Raw genomic sequence first — 13,278 nt, 5'->3', positions numbered from 1 at the left:
AGTGGGCATTTTGTAGCACAAAGCGCCACAATCACTTAAGAGTATGACAACTCCTCAAACAACTAACAAAATCACACTTCATCGCAATTTTAGCAAAAGCACGCAAGTGCAAAACCCTACTAAACATATACCAGAACACTTGTAACACAATGCTAGAATTTCATCAACCTCTCAATTAACCATAGGAAAACTCACAATATGAGCAAAATTTTGAAACACAACCAATCATCAATCCAAGAACTGATCTGTCAATCCTAATACTGAACACAATTACGGATACCTCTCTCAAGGAACATAACCGTCACTCTGCTACCAGAAATTGCTAACGTGTTTTCTTCTCCTGAGGTCAACTGGATGTTTGGACCCAGTGAGGAGTGAGGTTAACTGCATACAATCATTCCAATCTCAATGAAGACAAAAACAAATTTAAAGACCATGCCCTATGGGGCCACTGAAACAAAAATCCAATCTGCGAAAAGTTTCAAAGCTTTATTATAACCACAGAGCCAAATTAACTAAATTGTGCGCAGGATCAAGTTATACAAATAAAGGAAAACCACGGACTAACTAAATCTACAAAACAAGTTTAATCCACTTAATATCAACACCATTAAACATTCCAAAAGAATTATACATTCGAGAAAAGAAACAATTTGTGCAACAGAAACAGATTTCAAATCATTTGATGATGACACTAGTCAAGCCAAGTTCACAAATCACTATATCAAATTAGGTGGGCAAGATTGTAGGGACAACCTACTACTATAAAAAATTAGGACAAGCATGTGTGGAGATGGGCTACCACATGCTAGCAAAAGCAAAAAGAAAATAAGGGCAAAAATAATTTGGAAAAAGTAATCTATCTCGGGCTCAATTAGTCTAACTAGAAAAATAAAATAGGCAGGTGTCAACTTGTTAACTCTAATTAGAAATAAGGCAGGCAAGGGGAAAACAATTAGCATTTCATTTGAATATACCTCTCCTGGGATCAGTATACAATTCACATTTGTCAGCAAAGCAATAAATCTTCTTTAAAGTCCATTAGACTCACCATCAAGGGGAAAGTGCAGAACACGGGCTGCAGATGGGATATCAGGAAAGGTCCAAAGGACAAGTTAAAAATACTAGAAGCAAGTGGGGAATTCCTAGCAGAATGAAAAACAAGTGAAAACTGAACTCTAACTTAGAATGTCCATCCCTATTCTGGAACACACAAAACAGTATGACTGGTCAATTTGATGAGTCCAATGTTATTTAAAAATGGCAATATCCAATGAAAATAAAAAACACAATTTGAATTTGCAACAACAATGTAGATTCTCAGGTCTAGGTGAAGTCCGCTCTCCTTCCATGTGACACCGGCAAGGACTAGCATCTCTGTACATTACTTGATACATTCCAAAATCTTCTGATGGTTCACAATAGTTCCAATTGTTCTCATGAGAACAAACAGTTAAACAGCGGTGCTGCTTCACTTTCCAGTCCTCATGTTCTAACGCTGAAACTTCCAAGGTCGCTGTGAATGAAAATTACACACACCACAATAGAACTCTTTATTATTCAAGTGAAACATCCTAATGGAAAAATTCATTTTAGAGGGAAAGAAGATGACTCGACATTTCATGTTATTGCAACACTGAAAATGTCAGGCCTAGTTATGCTATCACAAGAAATAAAATGCATTAATATTGTCATTAATAAGAGACAAATAATATGAAAACTTATGAATTCATCATTAGTAATGTGTCATCCAAATATTGAATAGCGATTCATTATGAATTGCAATCTTTGTTAAAGCATTACATTAGATATAACAGAGATGTGCATTTATTGTTCTGCACACATGTAACTTTAAACTAATACATCATAAATGATTATAAATCATATTCATTTCTGATCATATTAATTCATACTAATAAATAACATATTTCAATATTGTTAAATCATGCTAGCACATTGTTAGTTCTGGTAGGCACAATGTCTGCTGTGGCAGGCACAATGTCTACCACAAATTAAAACATGTACACTTTTAAAATACTCAAATACATAAATGCAGCTTCTATGTTAAGGCTTTTAAATGTGGCTATAAAAGTTGCCTAATGCTGACTTCTGTACCACTAATGCATGACTAAACTTTTCGCACCAATAATACCATGGGCTGCCTTATTTACTGGGTAGAGATAAAGTAACACTGCATGTTTATCACAGTTCCGAGGAGCAAACTTCAGAGCGTAGTTAAAAAGTATAAATTCCATCATGATCTACATAGATATGTTTGTGAGAAGTTAGAATTCCGTATCTGACACACATGGATCTTTTCCCGCCTGAAGTGGTGGAATACCGCCCTGACAGGAATGAGGACCAAACAATCCTCTTATTAGAGAAATGTGTTAGTAACCTGGAAACTGGAAGAATACAGATGCATATTCATCTGTACAGGAGTCGATCCCACCAGCCTCATGCCCCCCGGATTTCATTGCATGAACATAGCCTTTTAATTTAAATGGAAAGGAATGCCACCACTGGATTTCGCACCCTGAAAACAAAGCTCCCATCACTTACAAATATTAGAATCCACTTTTGATGAACCTTCTATTTGTAAAGCTCAGTCTAGAATTTTCAATGGCTTTTTGAAGCCCTAATGTAAAGCTGTTAAACTCCTTTATAAGTTGAAATGCCAACTTTACCTGATGGGTATTGGAGGTGGGCATGATGCAACATGTCACCTCAGCAGGGGATAGGCGGCAAAATGTTATACATGGATCTAGATTCAGTGCAAAGCTATAAAACATGATATATGCCACCTGCCTCCAACCACACTAAGCTCCCTATACTATGGGGCACCTATGGTTTGCTCAAGAGGCTGTAATCAACGTGGGCACGCATATGTTACACACATGGGGTCAGCAACACAGCGCAGCTGTTTTGGAAGATTATTTTACCACCTATTAAGGACATAACTGGCACCCAGAGTACCTCCTCAGTATCACAACAGAATGATATAGTCAAGGAAAAAAGAACAGCCTATGTCAGGGAGGCATCTGATAAATATGTGCGCATCCGGTCGCTGCTTCTTGACTATTTTGCAGGTGATGAGAGCTCAGTGGAGAAATAGGCACAAAGCTTGACTTCTCTTTGTGGGATCATGTGATTTCTGTATAAAATGCTTCAGGAAATAAAGAACTGTACAATGACTGATTATACTTTTCAGATGTAAAATAGTCCCCCGAGCATTCCAATGGAATTACTTTCTAGGAGGTAGAATGATACAGCAAACCGCCAATAACATGAGGTTGAAAGCAAATAATCCTCAATGCAAGCTTGTACCCCAAAGCTATGTGAAATTTAAAGGGGCCATCCAGTGTACAGAAAAAATGAATTATTTTGCTAACAATCACCGACATCAGACCTTCTAGAATATTGCTTTGTTTGATATTGTCAGCATGGAATTTGAGACACATTGAGACATCATTCAACGGATGGTCCCTTAAAAGGATCTGTAACAATAGGTATACATGCAGATGCCAGAATTAGAAAGCTCACTAGAGCGGAGTGTGTCAGTTTCCATATACCTACATTTGACTTAATGTCTTAGTGTCTGGCTTCAAACATGATATGCTCTCCCCAGCATTTTGTCAGTGTTTCTTCTCTCACGCCAAGAGGTCAGGCATCTGAGTGCTGGAGCTTGGGACACGTGGAATGCAGAATAACATCTTAAAACTGCGGTCTTGCTCTCAAAGCATCTGGCAGTTTATCAAACGGATGCACTTGTTTCTTAGTGCAAGTGTTTTTTTTTTATCTGTGCATTCTAAAAAATCTCCTTCTGCACTGTTCTGCCATAGAGCACAAACAGTAACCTCCTCCCAAACTTGCTGCATACAAGTTGCAGTGTTACAAATCTGTTTGTGTAATTAAGGGTGAGCATCACAGGCGCAGGAGCCATATGCAGACCAGATTCCTGAAATATCCACAGAAGATATATTTACATACAATGCGACTCAATGGACCGCCTTCATGTTTTCACCAGCTATGCTTAACATATGAACATGCCATTTGGCATTTCTTGAGCAAACCGATATACTACATAATGCTGAAAAAGTGTAAAATACATCACTGGATTATGGGGTTTATAGAGTGATGATCTGATATTGTCTATTGCGATAACAGATACTTCAAGTCCAGCATTTCCTTCAGTCCCCCTCATCAGTATAGGTATCTTTTTCCCTTACATGTCCTTCTCATAAAACATGCTATTATTGCAAAAACAAACAACATTTTTTCTTACTTACTGTAAATAAAACAGTGGGGTTTCCGACAGGAAGTGATTGAGATTAAATTATAGCCAGCAAGTTGGCTCAGTGGTTTAAATACCACCACTTACATCCGTGATAACAAGCAGGAAGGACATGCAGTTACGGATGATTGCTGAACCCTCTACATTTCTTATAACCAAGATTTTATTGATCAACATTAACAGAAACTTGTTCATATCGGTTTATAAAAGGTACCACCATTTGCCCCCAGGTTCTCAGATGTCTATGCAAGCAGTCTCAGGCCATAAAGATGGGAACGTCAATCTAGGCGCACCAATGCATTCCCTTGCGTCAGGCAACAATTCACTGGGCTGAGGAGTGAAGGGAAGGGGGGGGGGGGGGGGGGTAATTGGGCGTGGCAGTGTCACCGAATTTCACTTTTGGCAACAACTCTTTTTAGCGATTATCGTCCCCATTCTAACCAATGTTCTCTCTCCCGTGTTACCTCCCAGCTACTCTAGTGGACCCAGCCGCGCAATCTGTGCCAAGCAGTCAACAGGGCATTCCAGTACTTTTGCTAGGGCTCAGAAAACAGCTTCCCATAAAACAGTACAGGAAATTCGCACAGTGTATGAAAAAATGAGCATCCCCCTCATCACATCATGTTCAAGCAGGCGTCCGTTGCGTGCCTGCCTGCCAAAGCTTCATGAACATCAAATAGGTAGCATGCAGGTAATTCTATGTCAGAAGCGGAGGAGAGGATTAAGGATTAACACCTTCAATGGTAAGTAGGATACCTTTTGCCAGGAAGCAAAAAGTGACAGCTGTCCCACCCCCGGAAGTGACATCACTGTCATTACCGGGACTTCCGTGCCCATGAGGGCCCTCCCCAAACAGTGACATCACTTCCTTGTCACGTGACCGTGTTGGGACAGGTGTGTTGTGACATCAACCGAGTCACGTGCTCATGGTTTTGCCACGTGGTTAGGGCTATGTGGCAGCCCTCAATGAACCAGAACCCCTGAAAATCATTTGACCATGTTGTGTTGTATAGGAGTACATACCACTTTTTTTTTTTAATGCTTAGAATACACATAAGGAGCGCCTAAGCAGCCTATGCCAAACCCAGGAGCCACCCTCCAGAAAGAGATCGCTCGGTCATTATGAAGAGATACAGCCACCTCATCACTTACGTTAATACTTTATTCTATCACATAAATATTGATCATAATAGTCACATCATAAAATACAAAGAATACATAAAAAACACAATAAATCACCTATCAAAACTAATACAACATCTAAAAACGAATCCCAAACCCCAAGGCAATAAAACCACAGAATCCCTAATCATTCCTCCTTAAAAAACTTAGTTTAAAAAAGTCTTGATTTACGCATGCATACAGCTGTCTTTAAAAAGCATCCAACCGCGCTGCACACCAGGGGCCCTTCAAGTTGTTGTAAAAATAACAATGCTGCTCTACATCTCTTAAAATTGATGGTGCGTAATAGGGGGATTAAATATTGTTCGCAAGCAAAGCATAAAATTGGGGAGCTGCTTCTTCACAGACGCATAAAACAATTTCTCCTGGGGCAAACTGCCCCAAGGGAAAACATAGCTGCCATCTAGTAGAACTGGTCTGGAACCGTGTAAGTAGTGCCTGTTCCCAGGGGTTTAGAACCATTAGCAGGTATGGGGCAACAATACCAATTGTTTGGACAAGACAAAGGTCCCCGTTAGTTTCATATACTCCACCCTATCCTTTTGGTCCCGTCTAAAGACCAAAAACCGGTCTTTCAACCAGCCCATATCCTTCTTAGAAATACTATCTGGGTTGTCAAAGATACAGGGAAAACCTAAGGTGTGAGTTGTTGACCGTCTATGTCTAATCCAAGGGATTTTCGTTCCCTGATTGCACGAGAGACAATCCATGATGATGTTCCGAATCACAACCACCTCTTTATTAAACCAAATGGAGCACCATAACATTAGTGGAGCAAGGCTGTTTAGGTTCTCAACATATTCCAGGCCAAGCTCCTATTGAACTGTGCAATGGGGAGTGCAAGGGGGAACACCCAACAACCTACAACAAACCATATTTTCCTCCACTTAGCCCTTCGTGGCATCTCTGTAGCACCACACTCTGGCACCATACAGCAGGGACGGGAGACATTTTCTCCTATAAATTTCTAAGATGGGTCCAATACTTTCTCCAAGATTATTTGATGGAGCAAAAATTGACCCCGCAGCATGAGCAAACTGAACGATCCTGTTTGCCAGGCATGGGAACCAAGAACAGGCATCATCAAACACAAACCACAGGTATAGGTACTGTGAAACGCTGGCAATATATTGACCATTATTACAAATTGGACACGTTTTAGTACATTTGGGCCAATATATCATAATATTAGTCTTTGACTAATTTGGTCTGCAAAACTAACTCCTCCATGAATTTGACAAAGGACTTAATTAATGATTTCAGGCTGTTGGCAGTCCTAGCCAATAGCACAGCTTCATCTGCACAGAGGAGCGCTGGCACTGGCTTCCCACTCACAATTTGAACATCAATCCCCTCTGTACCTAGAGCAGACTCAAGCTTATTTATATATAACAGAAAAAGGATAGGTGCAAGCATGCAACCTTCCTGCACATCACGCCTAATATTAAAGGAAAGGGTGCACTCATTATTACTCCCAAACTTAAAGTCAGATTTCGAGTCCCAATAAAGAAGGCGTAGGAATGCAACAAGGTCAACCTCTATCCCAACAGCTATTAACATGGCCCATAATTTAGATCGATTCACCCAATCAAAAGTGCTAGACAGACCATAAATGCCAACTGAATGGAGGCATTCTTAGCCACTGTAAATTTTATCGTAACCAACAAATGGAGATTAAGGCACTGTTCCATTGTTCCTAGGCCCTTTCAGAACCCGTACTGTGCTGGAGAAATAATATTAGATGTAGGCCAGTCCAGTAAACAATCCAAAACCACTCGCCCAATCAACTTTGTTACAGAACAGAGGAGTGAAATGGAACGGTAGCATGCAGGGTCATCGCTCCTGCGTTTCTTAAAAACTGTAACAATCACTGACTCTCGCTGCAACTTGGGGATGCCAGCCTTTCATGCAGAGTTAAATACATTTGTTAGTGAGGGGCGGGGGGCAAAATTCTGGGTTGGCCTTAAACAAAAATCCATGGGGACTCCATCCGGTCCAGGAGCCATATTTGCCAGACTATTAGAAATGGCAATAAGAACCTCCTTCTCCGAAAAGTTAATACCCAATGGCACAGCAACTTCACAGGACTCAATAGCCTCCAACCAAGACTCAGAAGTAATATGGGTAGGAACCACATCTGGGGACCCTCCCCTTAAGGGTAGCTACCCTAACCTGTTTCCAAAATTCCTTGAATGTCCTTCAGCCCGCAAGCTTCCAGCAGATTGTTCCATTTCCCTCCATAGTCGAACCTTTCTTCTTTTAAAAGCAAACTTGTAATCATTCCTACAAGCTCTAATAAGCCCCTGATCTCTTGGGCAGGCCTTCAAGGCGTGATATAACTTGTCCCTGGCAACTCTATACACCCTATCAAATCAAGATCTCCTTATAGCACAAGTGGGTATGGATAATAGCCCTTTGACATATACTGTAAGGTTTTAAAGTTCTCAAGTACCACAGAAGACTCCCTGCCCTCAGAACACCCCGCAACACCAGTGGTGTACTCCCTTAATAGGTTAGTCAAACATTTTTCCATATTTACTGAGCACCAAGCCAGGCACAGACCCACATCTCTAACGGTCAATGATAATTTGCTGCGTTTGGCCTCCACCCCCTTGCTGCCAATATTAATCGTAAGTGCGAGGAGGTTGTGATTACTACGTAGTGAGGGAATAATCCTCCCAGAGAGCATGTGACAAATTCCTAGTGTAAAAATATAGTCTATAAACGTTCACCCCTACTCTCCCCATAAAAGTAGGAATAGAGGATCATTGTTGCATAGCAGAAATCAAATCATAAGTCAACAACCTGGGGTACAAGAATGGTCCCCTGGCATCCATAAGATTACCATTGCCAGGAACATCCATGTCAAAGTCACAACCCCCTAAAAAAGTAGCCAAGGGCAGATTTTCACCTAATTTGGCATTGAAATCCCAAGCTAAAATCAAGTAAAAAGCCCCCAAAGTATCTACATGTTTCATAACCAAATCGTCAATTAGCAAGCATAATCCTTCTAACAACATGTTTTCTCTAGTTGAGAAATCATTGTTATAATAATTAATCATGTATTTTATAATCTTGTGTGCCCACTTGACCTCAAACACTTCCAAAAGATGCCTCTCCCACTACTACTGGTGTAAATGTACAACTAAGCCCCAACCATGGAGATTAAATAACTTATAAGCATCAAGATGGACATCCTCAAAGAACCATGACTCCTGGAAAAAAACAATTTCAAAATCTTTGACAAAGGCCACCCAATCTTCATTGTGCAGTTTGCCCTGAATGTCTGACACATTGCAACTTAAAACATCCACTTTGGCTTTCCTGTTACCATGTACTTCTGGAACGGATGATGGAAAAATAGTCTTTTACCCACCTACAAATGGACTATATAAATCCAAAATCCGACCCATTGTCCTTTCATAGTTCTCATTGTCAACTAAATTGGGACAAACTCTTCCCTCAACCCAATCGTCGGGGCTACAATGAACACTATGCACCTAGTTCATCTGGTTTGCGACTACAGTACCCTTACAATCTTCCTTCTTCGTAGCATTATTCTCACTAGGTACAAAGATGCCATTATCACACTTATCACTATTAACCAGTCAGTCAGTATCATCCAAATTTGAAAGTGGGGGGAACCTGTTATGAAGATACTGGGGTATTTCAGGAATTTTAACCGCAGGCTATATTGCCGTACAATCGCTGATAAAAGGTATGGTATGCTTGTACAAAAACTTAATGGGAGGACCCTTATGTGACCCGTATCTGGCAAATCAAATGAGGCTTTAATAAAATGTTTCGCCTGCCACAGCAGGCCTACAAAAATTTATAATAATGCACTCCACATACATCTGCTGAGGAAGAGGGCTAATACCACCCCCCTGGCGCACACAAATGATTTCATCATGACAATTACATACAGGACCCGCTTGATTACGTAGCCAATATGCAACCTTACTTTTGAGATCCACAGTATCTTTGAACACCATCACACAACACAGGAACACTACAAAGGATGACCACATAAGGACAAGAGGTTGCAGGTAAATGAATCACAGGAAGCATAGAGCGGCCTGCTCTTGGCCTAGCTGCTACTGCAGCAACCCCCATGCTTTCCTTTGCCTTGCTTGTTTCAGCCAGGTCCAGGCATCCAGGTTGCACCAGGGAATTCCCAGGGCCAGACCGGCATGCAGGTGATCCCCACCAGTAACCTTAGCTGTCTTTCGGTGCACACAAACTCCCCTGGAAACTGTTACAACATTTTCCTTAGGATATAACTGTTCATCTACAGGTGTACTAGATGGAGCGTTTGAGGCACTAGGGGGATTAGACACCCTTTCCTCCAGCCTATAACAAACAGAAGACATCCGTGTTTCAATTGCAGAATAACACTCATGTACTGGACGGAGCTTAGCCTCCAGAAGCAGATACAAGGGCCCCAGAATTCAAAGATGACATATTTGTGGCACTCCCTGAGGGAACAGCTATATTGTGAGCATTTCTACTTTTGCCTACAGTCTTCCGCCTCTTGGCTGCTCTGGTGCATAAAGGGGAGCCACCTCATCAAAAAGACGCTCTCTGATGGTGGCTTGAACACTATCAATAGATATTATTCTAGTCTGACACCAGCAGCAATGCAGCAGAGTGTGCAGCAGAGTGACCTTAAAGAGGGTGGTCATGATGTCAGGTTTTGAAAAGGAGCTCTGCTGGTGGATGGAAACGCTCAGTCTCAAGGACTGCCACAACTGATATACCCTAATAACGGCTCCAACAGCGGCAGTGAAGCCTCAAGTAATGAAGAAAATGCTGGAAACAATTTAATCGACATGGAAGATGGAGAATATATAACAGCTCCTAACTCACCAGTCTATGACGATATAGGGTTTCTGGAGGAATCTGCTTCGGAGGTTATCATAGTGCAATAGCCGCGTGCAAACTCCGACACCGGTTATGCCTCGGTGGACCTCAGCGACTCAAGAGTTCAGAGCCGATGCGAAGTCCCACAAAAATTATGAGGTTAGTAAAAATCGTTATAGACACTTACTTATATTGTATATATATATGGCTATATTTCATTTTTAACTATCAGTCTGCCTTTCTCACTTTTTTGAACCATAGAAAGCATCAGCAAAAAGAACTGTGGTAGAGGGGACGTTGCTAAAGGCGTACATTTTTACTGCTTATGCTGTTCAAAACAGACTGAAAGTTCCACGATCCAAAACAAAGAGTCGCGTAAGAAATGTGTATGTACCCATAATATCGCAGATTTCAAAAAGAAAGCTCCATGCGTCCCCTACAACGCCATATGGTGTGTTAAAGGTTTTTCTGCTATTGTTGTGAGTTTGTGTGTCAAACACGACTATTATAGCCTCAGTTTCTTTTCACGAATTTCCACACCAGTAGCGCGGAGCCATGAAAAACAAAGAGTGGTGTGCCAAAACTAGGGCCGCAGTGCGGGGAGGATGGGCGGGTCGGTAAGGAATCTGCAACTAGAATATGTCTCTACCAGATATTTTGTTACCAAAGGTAAGTAACTTGTACATCTGATAGAGACTTCTAGTTGCAGATTCCTTACCTTTGAATAGATACCTGAGCAATACCATCCCCGGTGGTGGGCTGCGAACCAAAATCACACCAAAAAGTCATTCTGTCAAGATCGCGGTTGGCTTTCAATCTGACCCCTGGCATTAAAGACGGGGACCACTACAGCTTGATGAAAAATGGAAATCTAAAAGTAAAAATATGTTTTTGTCAGCCCTTGGTTACGGATGTGAACATGGTTGTACTCGACAAGTTCATTCAGATCAACCAAGGCCGGAAGATTTTGTTTGACAATCTTTAAAATATTGTAAAATGGACCCTGTTCTGATTTGGAATTTATTAAGCCATCATAAGTATGTTAAGAAATACTTTTTAGATGTTTTTCCAAGCAACACTCTACCTGGTGAAATAGGGGCCGAAATACCCTGCACTACATAGAAGAAACTCACTAGGTGGCCCTGTTTTTAGATAAAGACCAAGTTACAGTGTTTGACATCATGACCGTTCCCGGAGAATAGCATCTATTAAAATCCTATATTCAAGTATGTAAAAAAAAAAATTAAAAGCTCTCACCGTTGCGGTTTTCTCTCGCCATGGAGCCTTTGGCGGCGGTTATACATGGAGAGGGCACTGACTGGGGCATCGCTCGGGGGGACGGTATGCACATAGTATCGTTGTTTGCCGATGACAATCAATTGGTCCAAATCAAGTCTCTTCCCCTTTGATCCTGGGCTCAGGATCCGGGACTCATATTGGCTGGGAGTCCTGTTCCGTTGTAGCCATGTATGATCAGATATCTGGGTATCCGTGTTTACCATTGTGAGAAAGACCTGATTGATGGCAACCTCACGAGAGCGGTGTCTTCGATTAAGTCTCAGATGTCCTTTTGGAGGATGCTTCCACTGTCGGTAGCTGGTAGAATAGCACTTTTAAAGATGGTAGTCTTGCAGCGCTTGTTGTACCTTTTTTCAAACCTACCGCACTATGTCCCTCCCGGCTTCTTTTGAACTTTAAGTTCAATTTTGGAAGCGCAGTGGAGATTGGCCCTTTCTGGCCCCGTAACATACCCCATAACTCCAGATTTCGCTTGATTCAGTTCTACATTGTCCACAGAGCTTATCTCACCCCGGCCCGAGTGAATAAATAAGTTGCTCGTCAGGATGCCGCTTGTCCCCGTTGTCGTGCTGTGGGCGTGGATTTGTTACACATGTTGTGGTCTTGCCCTTCTTTGTGCTCCTACTGGAGAGTAGTGATCACCTGTCTGTCGGCATGCGCAGCTCGGCGAGTTCCATTTACTTGGGAAGCGTATATTCTGGGATTATTTCCCAGAGGCAAGAGGCATAGAGCTGTGGTGCGATTCACGGATCTGGGACTAATTACGGCAAAGAGGCTGGTGACCTGCAGGTGGAAGTCACCAGACCCCCAGCTGTTGCAGGCTTGGAAATGCACCTTTGGGATGTGGGCCGAGGGTGCGGTCCTGAGGAGGGAAGAGGTGTTGGGGCTGCGTCTGTTTCTACTGTCGGCTAGTTGGGAGGAGCTGATGTTGCGACTACGGAATATGAATGGGACTCCGGAAGTGGAGAGCTTGGTCTAGCATGGATGAGTGTTCTCTAGGTGTGTGGTGTGCTGGGATGGGACGTTGTGTGTGCTCACTGGAGGGGTCTGATGTAGCGCTGAAGTTCGGCAGTGTGTTGTTGACTGGAGTTGATGATGGGCTCTACCCCCCGCTGGTGTGCCGGATTGAAGCAGAGTGGCCCTCAGTCTAGTCAGGATGTGCCCACATGACAGTTCCTTGCATGTATGTTTAGTAACCAGCAATTGTTATTGTTCAGAATTGTTATTGTTTATATCGTTTGTTTGTAACCTGTTTATAGCATTAGCTTACCAGCCAGCCACATTCATGCTACAGTGTGAATGGAGGTAACTTAGCATAGCGACTCGTCTTGTTATGTACTGCCTTTGTTCAATACTTCGTCAATGCTGCCCATTACTTGAGGCCATCAGAGTAAGCATTTATTTCTGTATCAGTGTGGCACTCTCGAAAATAGTATGCTGTTGGAGCTCAGTCCTTACATGGACCAACGGAGTGACTAGAGACCAGGCAGCAGTTTGCCAAGTCACCTGAATTTTTTTCCTTTTTTGTCTCAGTCTGAATGGATATTTCAGGGCATTGTAACTACACAATACTATCTCTTTGCGTGCCAATGATTAATGCTTGTTGTCATGTAGAAATAAAATGCAAATAAACAGATTTA

At 42.0% G+C, this 13,278-nt stretch overlaps 1 long non-coding RNA gene across 2 annotated transcripts in view; it reads right to left on the bottom strand.

The window, feature by feature from the left end:
* Positions 1-474: 474 nt before the first annotated feature.
* The window catches only part of LOC138299446 (uncharacterized), a 69,964-nt gene continuing 57,160 nt past the window's right edge, over positions 475-13,278 (bottom strand). For both annotated transcript variants that reach the window (XR_011204753.1, XR_011204754.1), the window contains one exon: positions 475-1,516. This is a non-coding gene — a long non-coding RNA (uncharacterized lncRNA). The remainder of the gene's footprint in view (positions 1,517-13,278) is intronic.

Source organism: Pleurodeles waltl, chromosome 6 (assembly GCF_031143425.1).
Source record: "Pleurodeles waltl isolate 20211129_DDA chromosome 6, aPleWal1.hap1.20221129, whole genome shotgun sequence".
Lineage (NCBI taxonomy): Eukaryota > Metazoa > Chordata > Amphibia > Caudata > Salamandridae > Pleurodeles > Pleurodeles waltl.
Note: the sequence above shows the minus strand (reverse complement) of the source record. Positions and strands in the feature narration are given on the sequence as shown.